The following is a 17,528-nucleotide window of genomic DNA, read 5'->3' as shown; positions in this document are numbered from 1 at the left end:
ACTAAGAAGGACATTTCATATTTGTTACAGGAAAAAATCCATCAGGAGAAAGTCTCAATTCCTGAACATCTATGCCCCAAATACAAGGGCACCCTCACATGTAAAAGAAACATGTTAAACCCCACACATTCATAGTGGGAGATTTCAACACTCTACTCTCTACTGGACAGGTCCTGTCAGACAGAAACTTACAGAGAAATAAGGAACTTACAGATGTTATTGTTGTTGGTTATAATAAAGACGTCCTACACTAGCTCTGAATGGAGTAAAGGCTTCTTTATTTAGGGGTGAACTCACAGATCAGCATCCTCTGCATGAGCAGGGGAACAGGAACTGGATCCAGCAGCCAGCAGCTGCACATGTTTTCACATCTGTATATACATGTACATGTGGCCACGCCCAGAGTGGGCCAGTACCTTAAAGGCTATTGGCTGAAGGAGTTCCCCCCTTTTGCTCTAAATAAGAGTTTAAAGCCAAATACAAAACTATATACAATAAGAAACAAATATCAAGTATAAAATTAGAATTATAGGGCTGGAAGATATGGCTCAGTGGTTAAGAGCATTGCCTGCTCTTCCAAAGGTCCTGAGTTCAATTCCCGCAACCCAATGGTGGCTCACAACATCCTGTAATGAGGCCTGGTGCCCTCTCTCTGGCCTGCAGACATACACACAGGCAAAATATTGTATACATAATAATAAATACATAAATAAATAAATTTTTTAAAAAATTAGAATTATAACCAGCATAAAAATATCAAGCAAGAAACCTTTGTTAAATGTTTTAATAGTTATTTTATCTTAAGGAGTCTATCTTTATTAGAAATATGGCTTGACTAAGTCATGAGAGGAAAGTAACTATGACTATTCTAGTCCTTTAACTCTATCAAAGACCTGAGAAGGAAATAATATTACTTTGTTGGGCCCTAAAGCCCCACCAAGGAGGAGGTTGCCCCAGAGACACTCTCAACGTGTTGATGCAATAGCAAGAGGAATTTTTATTCTGCTACTGCAGCAGAGTTCCCTCGAGAGAAGGACACATGCTTTGTCTATTACAGCTTTTTTTATGAGGAAAAAAAACCACAGAATCAAGGAGGGGTAGTACAGAATCAAAAGGGAGAGTTCAAAATCATTTGTCAACTATTTTGACTAGTTTATTTAATGGTCAGCTAACTCTAATTGATCAATGCTATGGCGATTGCTGGGTTGGTTGAACAAGGAAGAACACTTGCAGGTTATCTGCAGGTCGTCTCACCCCAGGTTCCAGAGTCTGGGTCTATTGAAGAAAGAACTACAAAGGGGATGGAAAGGACTCAAAGCTCCAGTGCACCCGTAGTTGGTTACCAGGGTCCCTGGTTCCCAGGAACGGGGGTTCAAGTAATGTTAAGGTGCCCCAAAATCTTTCAACTTGAGTAAACAGGAAGTGCAATCAAGCAACTTTTAATAAAGGTGCAAGAAATAACAGAGACAACCAGCTACTTGGGCAGTCATCCGAAGTCTCATTTGCAATGTTTGGGTTAAGGCCTAGAGTAGCTGACAGACCATTTTAGAGGCCGGAAAAATTTCAAAACCGTCTTGCCCTGTCTTGGCAAAGTTTGGTGTCTTTTTGCTTGTATCCTACTGTCCCAGTCTGGGCACCATGCATTTTGTCAGTGGTCGAGGAATGGGCAGTTCTTTGCCCAAAGGCCAGTTTTGTTAAGAAGAAAACAAGCTCCAAGTGACTCCACTTGGAGTCTTTGGTGCCCAGCATTTTTCTCGGGAATAGATTGGTGCTGTCTGGAGCAATCGTGTCTCATGTCAATAGAAACCTTAAGTTTTTTTAAATGCCATATTCTACTTTTCTTTGAAATGGTTGAAGATTACCTATCTATGTGGAATACAGTCTTTATGTATCTAAAGAACTTGATTAGTTTAAGTATGACAAACATTGATGACTATTGACCTATAGTTCTTAATACCTATATAGCTTAAAGACTAAGGTTTCATATTAAAATATTAAACAATCTTTTAACAGGTTGACTCAAATGGACTTAACAGACATCTATAGAACATTCCACCTAAACACACAAAAAAATATACCTTCTTCTCTGCACTGCATGGAACCTTCTCAAAAACTGTCCACATAATTAGTAACAAAGAAAACCTCAACAGATACAAAAAAATTGGAATAACTCCATGTATCTTATTGGATCAGCATGATTTAAAGTTAAAATTCAAAAGCAACGCTAATTTTAAAAAGTCCACAAACTCATGGAAATTGAACAGTGCTCAACTAAATCACCACTGGGTCAAGGAAGAAATAAAGAAATCAAAGACTTCCTAAAATTCAGTGAAAATGAATGGACCAATGGAATCAAACTGAAGATCCTGATATTAACCCACACACCTATGAACATCTGATTTTTGACAAAGGAACTAAAAATATAAAATGGAAAAAAGAAAGCATCTTCAACAAATGGTGCTGGCATAACTGGATATCAACATGAAGAAGGATGCAAATAGATCCATATCTATCTCCATGCACAAAGTTTAAGTCCAAATGAATCAAAGCCCTCAACCTTAATCCATCCACAATGAACCTCATAGAAGAGAAAGTGGGAAATACCCTCGAATGCATTGGCACAGGAGACCACTTCCTAAATATAAACCCAGTAGCATAGACACTGAGAACAACAATTAAGAAATGGGACCACCTGAAACTGAGAAACTTCTGTAAAGCAAAGGACATGGTCAACAAGACAAAACGGTAGCTTACAGAATGGGAAAGATCTTCACCAACTCCACATCTGACAGAGGGCTGATCTCCAAAATATACAAAGAACTCAAGTAACTAGACATCAAACTACCAAATAATCCAATTAAAAAATGGGGTATAGATCTAAACAAGAAATTCTCAACAAAAGAATCTCAAATGACTGAAAGACACTTAAAGAAATGCTCAACAAGCTGGGCGGTGGTGGCGCACGCCTTTAATCCCAGCACTCGGGAGGCAGAGGCAGGCGGATCTCTGAGTTCGAGGACAGCCTGGCTACAAGAGCTAGTTCCAGGACAGGCTCTAGAAACTACAGGGAAACCCTGTCTTGAAAAACCAAAAAAAAAAAAAAAAAAAAAAAGGAATGCTCAACATCCTTAGTCATCAGGGAAATGCAAATTGAAACAACTCTGAGATACCGTCTTACACCTATCAGAATGGCTAAGATCAAAAACACTGATGACAGCTTATGCTGGAGAGGATGTGGGGTAAGGGAATTCTTCTCCATTGCTGGTGGGAGTGCAAACTCGTACAGTCATTGTGGAAATCAGTATGGCGGTTTCTCAGAAAATTAGGAATCAATCTACCTCAAGACCCAGCAATACCACTTTTGGGCATATACCCAAAAGAGGCAATACATCATAAGAGCTCAACTAACATGCATTGAGTCCCGTGTTTGATCTCTAGCACCAAATAAAGCCCCATGGTGACACAAATCCATAATCCCAGCACTGGGGAGGAGGCCTGAGGACCAATAATTTAAGATCATCTCCAGCTGCATGCTGAGTTGGCGGCCAGCCTGGGCTCAAAAACAAAACAAAAACAAAAACAAAACTAACTACCCCCACAAAAAACCCAAAACCTTAAAGGGGACTGGTGGAAATGGCTCAACAGTTAAAGCCAATACTTCAAGTCAAGTTTAGTTCCCATGTGGGTTAGCTCACAGTCACCTGTAACCCAGCTCCATGGGGTCTGATGCCCTCTTCTGGACTCTGTGGGTTCCTGCACTCAAATATCCACAGAGCCGCATACATGTACACATATATGCATAATGAAAAGTCTAAATAAATAAATATAATGCCAAAAAGAAAAGATTGTTGGGAGGATGTGGGAGAATAGGAATCCCGAACACTGTAGTGGGAATGTCCTTCAAATAGTTATGTGTAGAATTATCATACAATGTAACAATATCCTTCCTAGTTAGAACATACCCAAATACAGTCAATCTTACTGTTGCACAAAAACTTGTTAATGAATGCTCACACAGCATTATTTACAATACCAAAAATCATAAACAATCAAGACATCTATCAATGGATGGATAGATAAATGCAGTATATTTAGATTGGGGAATATTATTCAGTCATGAAAAGGAACAAAGTATTGATATTCACTACAGCATGTAAAAATCTTGAAAACAGAGATCTGCCTTTCCCTGCCCCTGAGTGCTGGGAATAAAGGTGTGTGACACCATGCCCATCCCATTTAACTAATTGTTGAAACAGAGTCTTATTCTACAGACCCAGCTGACCCGGAGCTCACTGTGTGTGTCAGGCTGGCCTTGAGCTCACAGAATCCTCTTGTCTCATTCAGGGCTTGGCTAATGTAAAGAAAAAGAGCAAGAGTAGGCAGGTTTAGCATTTGTAAGGGATTTTGCCACTGAAAGTCAACAGGCCAGTGACTGTGTGGTGAAGGTGCTTGCCACAGGCCTGATTCCTGGGACCTTTAAAGTTGAGAGGCTGAGGTTGTAGGATTGCCTTAAGTTTCAGGCAAACATGAGCTACATGGTGAGTGGCCTTTGTGATAGTAAACAAGTTAACAGTTGTTAGGATTGGTGCTGAAGAGCCGACAAGGGGTCTGCTTATAGAGGTTGGTCAGTGACTGGGTCATCAGGGACGTGGGCCACTCCCTCGTTCTGGTTGGGCATCTCCTAGCCTCACTGTATTGGCCTTCTTCTTCTTGTTGTTTTTCTTCTTGTTCTTGTTCTTCTTGTTCTTGTTCTTGTTCTTCTCTTCCTCCTCCTCCTCCTCCTCCTCCTCCTCGTCCTCCTCCTCTTCCTCCTCCTCCTCCTCCTCTTTTTTCTCCTTCTTCTCCTTCTCCTTCTCCTTCTCCTTCTCCTTCTCCTTCTCCTTCTCCTTCTCCTTCTCCTTCTTCTTCTTCTTCTTCTTCTTCTTCTTCTTCTTCTTCTTCTTCTTTTGTATAGCCCGTGCTGGCCAGCATACTGTCCTCATGAGTTAGCAGTTGGGGTGTTTCCTGAAGGTGTTCTGAACTGCTTTCTGGTGTCTTTCTGTCCTTCAGGGAGCAGCAGCTGTTTGGGGAGTCATAGGTGGATGAAGTCTGCTGGTAAAAGTTGGGCTCAGTGGGGTGTGGGTCTGGGTTTGCAATCTGGGCTCATAGCATGAGGTTACAGGCCCATCTCCACCCCACCCCCCTTTTTTTGGTTTTGCTTTTTAAAGACAGGGGTTCTTTGTGTAACAGCCCTGGCTATCATGGAACTCACTCTCTAGACCAGGGTGGCCTTGAACTCAGAGATCCACCTGCCTCTGCCTCCTGAGTGCTGGTGGCTTGTGCCACCACTGCCTGGGTCCAACCTCCTTCTTGAGGCACCAAGCATCCATTGATCCCAAACAGGTCCTGTGACTGAGGTCAAAGTTGAGGCTCACAGACACAATCCCACTTCAGGTGAAGGTAGCGTGCATGGGTCACCTTTGCCAGACCATCATGGGTCTGGGATGCTCACAAACCCCTCAACTGGAGACCAAGCATAGCCTAGGAACTTATGTGAGGTTGAGAACCAGGGTTATGAGCTGGGTGGTGGTGGCGCACGCCTTTAATCCCAGCATTCGGGAGGCAGAGGCAGGCGGATCTGTGAGTTCGAGACCAGCCTGGTCTACAAGAGCTAGCTCCAGGACAGGCTCTAAAGCTGCAGAGAAACCCTGTCTCGAAAAAACCAAAAAAAAAAAAAAAAAAGAGAGAGAGAGAGAGAGAGAACCAGGGTTATGGAGAAAGGTTTTCAGGGGTCATTTGTCTGATTCTTTCTTCATCTGTTAGATCCAGTCCCCATGATGCTGACTCAGAATTGCTGTGAATACAGCCTAGCTTGCAGGAGGGCAGCGTCATCCTCAGTTTGAGACCTCTAGGAAGAGGGTTCAGTGCTCCTGTCGTCCCCCTAAACTGGGACTCAGGAGCTTGCAGGCAGGGAGACAGAAGGGAGAGGCAGGGCGACCAGGCCTTTGGGGACGCTCACATCTGTTGGACAGTCTAGTGTCGGCTCCGAGCATTTTCCCAGCCCCTCCCACACAGCTCACCAGAGAAAGCACTGCAGCTGGGTTTCCAGCATCTCCGTATCACAGCTCATGCCCAGTAGCTCTGGACTGCCGGGGCTGGCTGTTAACAGGGGTTCTCCTCCACCGAAACCCAAAGCTGGGCCACGCCTCCTCCCCTTCCTGGTATAGACAGGATCATCGTCTCAGTACAAAATGTCACCTTGATACCTGCTCTGGGATCAAGCCTGATGGGAGGAGACAGGACCATGAAGGTCCCACGTGCCGGGGCTCCACATCTCAGGCCTTCCAAGAGTGTTCATTCCAGAGAATTCTCCATCAAAGCACAACCCTAGGCAGACACGTGTTCACACTGCCATGCCTGCACCACGTGTGCAGAATGGGGGCTCTGTGGAGATCTGAGCCGTGCTAATTAGCTGTCAGCTGCCTCACATCTGGAGACCAAATATAAACTGCTGGCATCAAAAAACCGTTCCGGTTGGTCCCTGTCATCTCTGTTCTCTTGGTACCACGCCATCCTTTGTAGAGTGGCCCTAATGCTTCTCCATGCTGACAAAACTCCAGCAGCCGCCAAGCTGGGAGTCCAAGGCATCTGCAGTGGGTGGCTGTGTGTTCCTTTATTTGGTGCCTGGCAGAGTTAGGGACCTGGATCTCGGTGGGGCTGGGCAAGAGGAAGTGACTAATTGCTATACTTTGGCAGAATATAGTTTTCCTTCCCTTTTAAAAGAATTTTTAACTTTTATATTTTGGTGTGAGCATGCACATGCATGTGTTCTCCTGTGTAAGTGCACACGTGGTGTGAGTGCACACTGCGTAGAGGCCCCAGGTTGATGTTAGGAGTCTTCTTCATTTATTTTTTCTTAGTTTTTCTTTTGTGTATCCCTGACTGTCCTGGAATTTGCTCTGTAGACCAGGCTGGGCACGAACTCACAGAGGTCCACCTGCCTCTGCCTCCTGAGTGCTGGGACCAAAGTTGTGTGTCACCACTGCCTGGCCTCATCTTATTCTTCAAGGCAGAACCCCCCCACCCCACCCCTTTGGTTTTTTGACACAAGGTTTCTTTATGTAACAGTCCTGGCCATCTTGGAACTCACTTTGTAGACCAGACTGGCCTTGAACTCGCAGAGCTCCACCTGTCTCTGCCTCCCAAGTGCTGGGATTAAAGGCATAAGGCACCACCGCCTGACTGGGGTCAGAGTCTCTAAATCAAATTCAGAGCTCACTGTTAGGGCTAATCTCACTACCAGTTTACTCCAGAGACATCCTGTCAAAGGCTGGAATTTCAGGCAGCCTGCTGTGGCCAGCCCAGCACTAACCCTAACCCTAATCCACTTGTGTGCTGGGGGTTCAAATTGCTGTTCTCAGCTTTTGTGGCAATGACCCCTATTACTCACCTGTCTCCCCAGCTCCTCCATCTTATTATTTGAGACAGGGTCTCTCATTTGGTTTGGAGTTCACCAATTACAATAGGTTAGCCTGCCAGTGAGCCCCAGAGATTCCTCTGCTTCTGCCTCTCCAGCCCTGCTGGGGTTTTAAGCACATGCCTGCTGCTGCCTCCAGCTTTTTTTGTTGTTGTTGTTTTGTTTTTTTTTTTCGAGACAGGGTTTCTCTGCAGCTTTTTTAGAGCCTGTCCTGGAACTAGCTCTTGTAGACCAGGCTGGCCTCAAACTCAAGAGATCCACCTGCCTCTGCCTCCCGAGTGCTGGGATTAAAGGCGTGCACCACCACTGCCCAGCTTCCCCAACCTTTTTGAGGGTCTTGCTATGTAGCCTGTGGTCTTCCTGCCCTAGCCTTCTGAAGTATCAAAGATATAAGCCACCATGCCTAGCTCAGAACTGTGTTAAGAGGGACAAGTGGCCGGGCGATGGTGGTGCATGCCTTTAATCCCAGCACTCGGGAGGCAGAGGCAGGCGGATCTCAGTGAGTTTGAGACCAGCCTGGTCTACAAGAGCTAGTTCCAGGACAGGCTCCAAAGCCACAGAGATACCCTGTCTCGAAAAACCAAAAAAAAAAAAAAAAAAAAAAAAAAAGTGGAACCATTCTGAAATTTTGCACACATGGTGGAAACCAGGTTCAAATTCAGGTCAATGCAGGTGTGACTTGAAAGATGAAAATTATAGACAATCTGCTCTCAATTTCCTTCATTCACAGACAGGCTCTCGTGTATGCCAGGCTGGTCTTGGACTCACTCTGTAGCTGAAGATGACCTTGAATTCCTGGACCCCCCACTCCACCTCCAGGGTGCTGAGATAACAGTGTTCCCACTGTACCCCAATTCCTGGACCCCTGCTCCACCTCCATGGTGCTGAGATAACACTGTGCCCACTGTACCCCAATTCCTGAACCCCTGCTCCACCTCCAGGGTGCTGAGATAATACTGTGCTCACTGTACCCCAATTCTTGGACCCCCATTCCACCTCCAGAGTGCTGAGATAACACCGTGCCTACTGTACCCAGTTTATGCAACGTGTGGATTTCACCTGGGGCTTCCTTCATCCTAAGCCCCCTAATAATTAAGCTGCTTCCTAGGCCAAGACTTTTATTAGAAGGGCCTTTTGCTCTGCTGCCTTGAGAGGCAGACATTTCCCGTCGAGGGCTAACAGGGTCACCGCTGCCATTCTGTGTGTGCCAAGGTCTGGAAGGACCTCACTTTAAACCGCCTTCTGCCAGATCTCGGGGCTGCACCAGGTCGGGGGTGGGTTGCTGGCAAGGAGTAGAAGAGCAGGGTGTGGATTTGCTTTGTAGAAGAGGTCTGAGCATCTGGTGATGGGAGACTAGCCAGAGAGCAATGCCAGCAGCAGTTTGCTTCTATTTAGATATTTAAGATGTTTTTTCCCCCTGGTGGAAAATAGTCTGTTTCTGGTTTAAGTTGATTTAAAATCACTGCCATATTATTGTAAATAACGTGACACCTCATTTCTTTCAAGGGGCTTGGAGTACTGTAGTGAAATCCCAAGTATACAGGCGACGGATTGGCCTTAAGAATGGATTCTTCTCCCAGACAAAAAGATGTGTGTTCTTGTGGATACGCTTCAGAAGCAAGAGAGTGTAGACAGAGGTGCTGCTCACATCTTTCCACTAGGTGGCAGCAGACATTCAGGTTTTCAGTTTGCGTGCAGCCCTGCAGTTTTTAGCGTGATCCTCTGGCCGTATTTGCATCTTTGGGGGCATCTTTATTAGAAGCAGGAGTTCTCTGCTTCCACCAGAACTCCCCGGTCATATGCTCTGCGAGTGGGGACCAGAAATCTGCCACTTTTCTGCCCCCACAGATCTCATCAGAGCTCAGAGCCATCCTGTGATCTGGACATGGCCACACAGGAGACAAGGTGTGGTGGGCGTAGGATCATGTGTTGTGACTAAGGGACACTAAAAGGAGCCCATGTCTCAAGTATCTCTTATTCTAGATCTTTCCTTGTGTCTAAAATGACCCCAGTGAATCATGACTTGGGGTTCAAGCAGAGAACGCCCTAGATATCAAAGAGTGTCTCCTAATTCAATAGAATCATGGAAGCAAAAGAGTCTTGGGCCAAATCTGGCACATGATTTGTTTTTGTAAATAAAATTTTATTGGGATGGTACCACACCTATTTGCATGTTATCTCCAGCTTCTTTCATGACACAGTGGTGGTTTTTATCACAGTGGTTGGTGGACGGTGGCCTGCAATGGTGGTTCAGTTACTGTCTGGTTCTTTTATTTTTAATTAATTAATTAATTAATTAATTAATTAATTAATTAGTCAATTAATTAATTAATTTAATGCATGAGTGCTCTATCTGCATGTATGCCTTTATGCCAGAAGAAGGCATCAGATCCCATGAGAGACGGTTGTGAGCTACCATGGGGTTGTTTGCTGGGAATTGAACTCAGGACCTTGGGAAGAGCAGCCAGTGCTCTTAACCTCTGAGCCATCTCTCCAGCCCCCTACTGTCTGCTTCTTTATAAAAGAAGAATGTACATAGATAGAGCATGATCTGGGCCCCACGGGCTGTGAATAGAGAAGGAGCCAGGCCCTGGGAGGCTGTGGATAGAGCAGGAGCCTGGGTCCAGCTTCTGTTCCCTAGCATGGAGGTGGGGTGGATTGGGATGGAGCTACAGAGATGAAGATGTTCTCATCTGCCAGTCATAACTACCTTCTTATTCATGACCAACTAACATGATGCTTATTCGGAATCTAATTCATATTTACTTAAAAATTCCAGACCTGAGGATACTAGTTTGTCCATAAGGAAAAAAAAAATCAAGCTAGACATGATGTTACATGCTTGTAATTCTAGCTCTTTGAAAGAGGCTGAGGCAGAAGGCCAGCCTGGGCTACACAGTGAAACCATATCTAAAACAATAAATTCATCTGCTTGCTGTCAAAGGACTTGAGGTGAAGCTGCAGGTTTAAAGTGCAGAGGAAAAGGGATTTGGCCATCGAATGGGGTAGGCCACACTTGGCAAAGTTCTTTGTGCTTGTTTCTAGTGTGTGCATAATGCTTGTGTGTGCAGCTATGTTCATGTGCACACACATGTTTTCTTGTGTCTGACAGGTCCTCTTATTGGTCTACCACTTGACACATGGATGAGGCTGGTCACCACCCCTAGCAACCAGGCCTAGCATTTACAGAGAAATGCCTGCTTCTCCCTCTCTAGTGCTGGCTTCTCCACCTCCACCTCCTTCTCCTTTTAGTATTTTTGAGATAGGCTCTCTATTTTATAACTCTGACTGTCCTGTAACCACATGTAGACCAGGCTGGCCTCGAACTCACAGAGATCCACCTGCCTCTGAACACTGGATTAAAGGTGCACGCCACCAAGGCCTGAAAAATACTAGGCAAGCATTCTACCGTTGAGCTACACCCACAGCCCCTTACAAACCATCTTTTGGGGGTGCCGAGGAGATGACTCAGCGGCTAAGGAAAGCTCTCGCTGTGTACATATCAGGACTGGGGTTCAGATCCCCACAAAAGTCAGGCAGGTGTGGCAGCTGCTTTAATTCCAGCACCTGGAGGAGAGGTGCGACCCCTGGCGAGCCCGGGGTTTATCGAGAGACCATGTCCCTGCCTCAGTACATAAAAGGGTGAGATTGACGGAGACATCCAGCGTCAGTCTTTAGCCTCCACAGGCACATGACACATACGCTCACATGCATGAGGATGCATAGAACACATGCACTTAAAAAAGGTTACCTACCGGGTGGTGGTGGCGCACGCCTTTAATCCCAGCACTTGGGAGGCAGAGGCAGGCGGATCTCTGTGAGTTCGAGGCCAGCCTGGTCTACAAGAGCTAGTTCCAGGACAGGCTCCAAAGCCACAGAGAAACCCTGTCTCAAAAAACCAAAAAAAAAAAAAAAAAAAAAAGGTTACCTATGCTGACCTTGGATATGCTATATACAGCCCATCAGGCCTTGAACGTTCTCTTGACGCTTGTTTATTTTGTATGTGTGTGGGCACACATGTGTCATGGCGTACATGCAGAGGTCAGAGGCCGAACTGTGGTAAACGGTTCTTTCCTTTCATCTTTTGGGGTTTGGGGATGGAACACAGGTTGCTCTCTTGATCTGAGCCTGCCTAGCCAGTGCCTGGTCTACCCACAAGCTCCCTCCATCTTGAACGTCTAATTGTGCTATTTTGACTTTCTTTTTATAGGTTGCAGTCTTATTTAAGTTCTGATATTATTATTATTCCTAGTAGTACCCTAATCAATTAATCATATGGAATTGGTTCCCCATTTAGCCCATTAAGTTACATTGAGGTCTTTAATGAGAGGAGCCAGAAGCTTCCATGAGACATGGCAGTGGCTGGGTTGTGGGTCGGACCAAACATCTCTGAGACATGGGGCAGAAGGGCCAAAGGCAAGAGGTCTGAATTTAGAACTCAGGTGCCTGCCACTTCTGATGGGGTTTTGTGAAGGAAATTAGATGAAAATGAGACCCAGGTTCTGGTCTCAGCTTTCAGCCTTGGCTATCCCGGCTTAGGTGTGGGCTCTTGTGGCTACCCTGAGAATGCTTGGGCTGGGAGAGTCTTCTGTGACTAGAGTCACTAAGAACAGTCACACAACTCTCTTACTCCCCGGTGTTTTAGGATTGTTGCTTTGGGGAATGTTGATGTGTGTATCCACAGAAGACTTCTTAGGAAAGAGCCTGTGGGCACCCTGGAGAGATCTCACCCCCCCATCCCCAGCCTCAGTAAAAGTTCCAGCGTCCCTTTGTGTGGGAGATGCTCAGGGTGGCTCAGGGCCTTTCACAGGCCAGAGTGTGGGTAATTAGGCCCCTTCAGGAGTACAGAAAGTTCTTGGGTCATACAGGGAAGAGTTATGCCCTGTGCTCTGAGGATGGATGCTTTGGGCAGTCACTTGCTGACCTCCTGCGAACCTGTCCCCAGTAAGGAACCTCCTGTTCTCTGGACTGGGGAGTGGCCACAGTGCCTGCTGGCTGGGCAGATCCATGGCACACTAGGTGACAGGAAGGACAGCAGGGTTGCAGACACAATTTGTTAGCAGAGAGTCACGGATAAGGTCGGAGGATTAGTAACGTAGGAGATGGAGAGGGTACCAAGGAGCTACGGACCCATCCATGAGGTCATGGGATGCATGTGAACCCTTAAGGAATGATGCTATTCTATGCCTACAGACAAGCGGTTTATGCTTTATGCATAAAGGAGGTTTACGCTTCAGACTCTGTGTCCCACCACTTGACACAGTGTGACTGGGATTTAGAGCTGAGACTCAAATGTTTGTTCCCTGTGCACACATCTCCTTATTGTCCCTGAGCTGAGGCTCTTACAGAGGCCTGGGTGCCACCATCTGCTCCTCCTGAACTCCTGCCTGCCAGAGCTTGGGTACCATATGTTGTTTGCTTATTCAAGAAACTTCCCTCCGAATGCCCTGTCCTGGAAGGTTGGCCTTCCACAGTCTGTTTTGTCCTGTGTGTATGCTGCCCCTTGGTGCCGCCCTGGAGCACTAGGGAACGCACTGAGAGCTAGCAAGGTCCTTGGAGGCTCAGGTTCATGCTGCCTGTCAGAGCTGGTTTCAAGCGTCTGCCAGGTGGCCGAGGCCAGGAGCACGCTCCAGGGCTGCAGCAAGTAAGCTGGGCCAGGCAGGTTCAGCTCACAGCTGGAAGCCAATTGCTTCTGAATGAAGCACAGGAGTTACTGGTAATGACTACTGCCCTGACCGTGTAGGCTTCACTCCCAATCTGGGGAAAGTCCTGAGATGTATCTGGATTTGGCCAAAGCAGACCACCCTTCATTTAAAAAATTTACTTGGTTTTGGTTGGGCAGTGGTGGCTCACGCCTTTAATCCCAGCACTTGGGAGGCAGAGGCAGGCGGATCTCTATGAGTTCAACACCAGCCTGGTCTACAAGAGCTAGTTCCAGGACAGGCTCCAAAGCTACAGAGAAACCCTGTCTTGGAAAAAAAAAAGAAAGAAAGAAATTTACTTGTTTTTATTGTATGTGACGAGTATGTGCTTGTCCATGAATGTGTGCATGTGTATCATGTATGTATATGGTGCCCATGGAAGCCAGCTTGGGTTCCCTGGAACCAGAGTTGTGGGTAGCTGTGAACCACATGTGAATACTGGTAACTCTCCAGTGTCCTCTGCAAGAACAAGTGTTCTTAGCCCCAGAGTCGTTTCCTTAGCGCCCCCTTGCCTTCATTTGGAGGCCAGGGGGACCTTGAGGGTTATGTCCTCTGCTGTCTCTGCTGTCTCCGGGTCTTGTGTCAAGCAGGAGCCAGAACTGGTGATGGGAACAGGTGGGAGACTCGGTTTGAGGAGCGTTAGAATCCTAAACCCATGGTGCACCTGGCTATGTCCTTCCTACAGGGAGAAAGCCCTGGGGACAAGTCCTCTGTCACTTCACAATGACACAGGATGTGTGTGTGTGCATGAGTGTGAGTGTGTGTGTGTGTATGTGTGTGTGTGTGTAGGTAGGTCAGAGGTTGATGCCAGGAGTCTTCTTCTACCATACTTGCCTTATTTTCTTTTAAATTTCTTTTTATTGTTTATGTGTATGCCTGTGTGAATTTATGTGCATCATGGGTGCTGAACAAAACCAGAGGTCATCAGATCCCATAGAACTGGGGTTACGAGCAGCCGCAAGATACCTGATGTGGGTGCTGGGACCCACCCTAGGATCTTCCTGATGTGGGTGCTGGGACCCACCCTAGGATCTTCCGCAAGAGTGTTAAGTGCTCTTGACTGATGACCTGTCTTTCCGGCTCTCCATCTTAGTTTTTGGAGACAGGGTCTCTCTCTGAACCTGGAGGTCACTGATTCAGCTAGACTGGCTGGCCAGCAAGACCCCAAAATCCTCCTGTCTCTGCCTCCCCAACAGTGGGATAAGAGGGACACACGGCTGCCCGCAGCTGGTTGCGTAGCTCTCTTGCTGTTGTGCTATTTTATCTACCGAGTCATTTCTCCCACTCCCTCTTCTCTTTCTTTTCTTTTCTTTTTTTAAATTTATTGTTTTTTATTGTATGTGTATGAGTGTTTATATGCATTGTATGTATGCGGTGCTCATAGAAGCCAGAGCTGGTACGAGAATCTCTGGGTCTGGAGTTGTGAGCTGCCATGTGGGTGCTGGGAATTGAACCCAGGTCCTTTGGAAGAGCAGCCACTGCTCTTAACTGCTGAGCTAGCACTCCAGCACCCTAAGATTTTTTTACTTTATATTATATGTATGGGTGTTTTGCCCACATGTATGTCTGTGTACCAGGCTCATGGCTGGGGCCCATGGAGGCTGGAAAAGGGTGTTGTATCTCCTGGAACTGGAATCACAGATGTGGGTACTGCGAATCGAACCTGGATACTCTGGAAGAGCAGTCAGTGTTCTTAACCGCTGAGCCATCTCTCCAACTTAAAAAAAAATTCTTTTAAGCTGGATATAGTGGCACCCAACTTTAATTCCAGGGCTCGGAGGCAGAGGCAGGTGGATTGCTGTCAGTTCAAGGTCAATCAAATCTACGCACTGAGACCTTGTATCAAAAAATTCCATTTAATTATTAATTAATTTGTGTGTATGTTGGGGGTGGGCACCCAAGTGAATGAAAGTCTGGGGTCAACTTGCAGGAGTCGGTTCAACCTCTGGGGGTCCCAGGGATTGAGTTCAGGTCGGCAGGCTTGGGGGCAAGCATCCTTACCCACACTCATCTCACTCTTCTCTGGGACTCTCCTCATGTTCCAGACTCCAAAGCCACTGATCCCCAAAGCCTGTGATGCTGTGGCCGGACAGCCGAGGCTTTCATTGGCCCTGGGTACGCCTTCTCAGCTTTCCCAGTTTTCCTGCCTCTCTGCCACTTGATGTTAGGAGGGTCCTTGTTCTGCAGTCGCGGGAGCTTCAACCCCTGTAAGGAGACCCAGTGGCCTGGGTCTTTCAACCCTAGGATGATGCAGAAACAGCTGTCAGTGGCTTTGGATCCTGTTCTCAGGCCTGCCCGCTCCCCTGCCCCCAACCCTGCTCAGCGTTTTGAGCAGCTGAATCCATGCCGACGGCATGCCTTTGGCTGCTCTAGTTACCACGTGGCTTGCCATTGAACTTGGGATCAATACTTCCTGCTTTTCTCCTTCCCAGGAACTCAGCTCCAGTCGGCCTCACGATTTTAGCCTCATGTTGGAAGGATTTGCAACAGTTGCCTTCTGAATCAATTCCGCTGGGGCTCTGGTGACAAACCGCTCCGGCTGTGTCGGGTGGTTTACAGTGTGCACCAGGGCCTTTGATGGAATTACAGCTTCTGCTCTGTGCTGACTGCCTCTCTGCCTCTCTCCACATGGAGAGAGCTGGAGCCAGAAAGGAATGCGTGTCTGGGCAGCTGTGGCCCTGCGTGTGCGCACGCAGCCGTGTCTTGGCCATGGCAGGCGGCACAGCCTTGCTTGACAGAGCTGAACCCAGGAATGGCGATTAAACAGAGCCCTCCTGGTTTCCTGGGTTCCACATGTATTACCTAAGTAAGGGCATCCACAGCCTGCCAAGGAATGCTAGACTCCTTCCTGAGTCAGTGAACCTTTCAAAGGCAGCCCCGATTGCCTGTCTCCGCCTCCCTGTTTCCGGGGTCCTGATCACAGGTCCACAGGTTTTGGGTTATTTGCTGCTAATCGTCTGTTAGGACCCTGAGAGTCTGGCTACGGTCCCTACTCTTTACTTTGTTGGTCATATGATGAGCTTGAGGTTGGGGAGCAGGGACGAGGAATTAGGGTCTGGTGGCTCGGACCACACTGTGGTTGGCAGGGCTGGTGGAGACATGAACCAAGCACCCTAACCTCAAGCCCATTAATCCTTATATCTATCATGTTCTCTTCTGCTACCAACCCCGTCCCCTGACTTCCCACCTCTTCTGCTTTGCCTGATCTAGGATGAACTCGTATGCTTTGAGATATAGCATCCCACTGGGTCAGAGTAAAAACATTGAGACATATGGTAGCTGTCACTCTTCAGTCGCCCAAGTTAGACTTACTATTTTTGTTTTTTTAAGAATTACTTATTCGTGTATTTTAAGGATATGAGTGCTCTGTCTTCATGCACACCAGAAGAAGGAATCTGACCCCATTACAGATGGTTGTGAGTGTTGAGCCACCTCTCCAGTCTATACGTGGGTTTGTGTGAGTACAGTACCCATGAAGGCCAGAAGAGGGCATCAGATCCCCCTGGAGCTGAAGTTGAACGTGGGTGCTGGAAACTGAACTTGGGCCCTCGGCAGTCTGTGCTCTTAACTGTTGTTACCAGATTTTGCCTACTAAGGTGGGGCAAATGGGATCAAGAGAAATTGGGAGGCTTGGGGTGTGGCTCACTTGGTAGAGAGCTTGGGGTGAGGCTCACTTGGTAGAGAGCTTGCCTGGTCTTCATGAAGCCCTGGGTTTGATCCCCAGCATAGGATAAACTGGACGTGGTGGTGCAAGCCTGCAATCCCAGAACTGGAAAGGGAGAGGTGGGGGTGGAAGGGTCAGAGTTCAAGGTCATCCTCAGTGCTTCCATCTGTGGGTTGGAGACTGGCCTCAGCTCTGTGAGATCCTGCTTCGGTGAACACAGGAGAGGGACCTGGGGGAGGCGGCTCAGCTGGTAAAGTGATGACCTGAGTTCAGACCCTTGGCATTGTGGAAAAGGGGGCACATGGGCTATATAACTGCAAGCCCCGTGCTGGGAGAGGGGAGACGGGTGACTCCCTGGAGCACACTGGCCAGTCATCTGGCTGGATCACCAGCCCCAGGTTCAATGAGAGACCCCGTCTGGCAAAATAAGGTGGGCACAGCCATGTAAATCCTGAGCTCACATCAGCCAGACCTGCACTGGGTCTGCCTAAGAACGGGCCCGTCCACAGTCAAGCATAGACGGAGGAGGGACTTGGGGTCCCTACCCTTCACTGCTGAACTATCGGCTACAGGGAGTGTGGGAATCGCTGTTTCCAGCTGGGGGCCGCCTGGTGACTCTGTCAGGTTCTCATTAAATGAACTGGTCCACAAAAACCAAAGATTCTGGGGAAGGGATTGGCAGAGATGAGGATGAGGAGGAGACGGG

This window comes from Arvicola amphibius, chromosome 6 (genome assembly GCF_903992535.2).
Source record: "Arvicola amphibius chromosome 6, mArvAmp1.2, whole genome shotgun sequence".
In the NCBI taxonomy this organism is placed as follows: domain Eukaryota; kingdom Metazoa; phylum Chordata; class Mammalia; order Rodentia; family Cricetidae; genus Arvicola; species Arvicola amphibius.
This window is presented reverse-complemented; position numbering follows the sequence as displayed.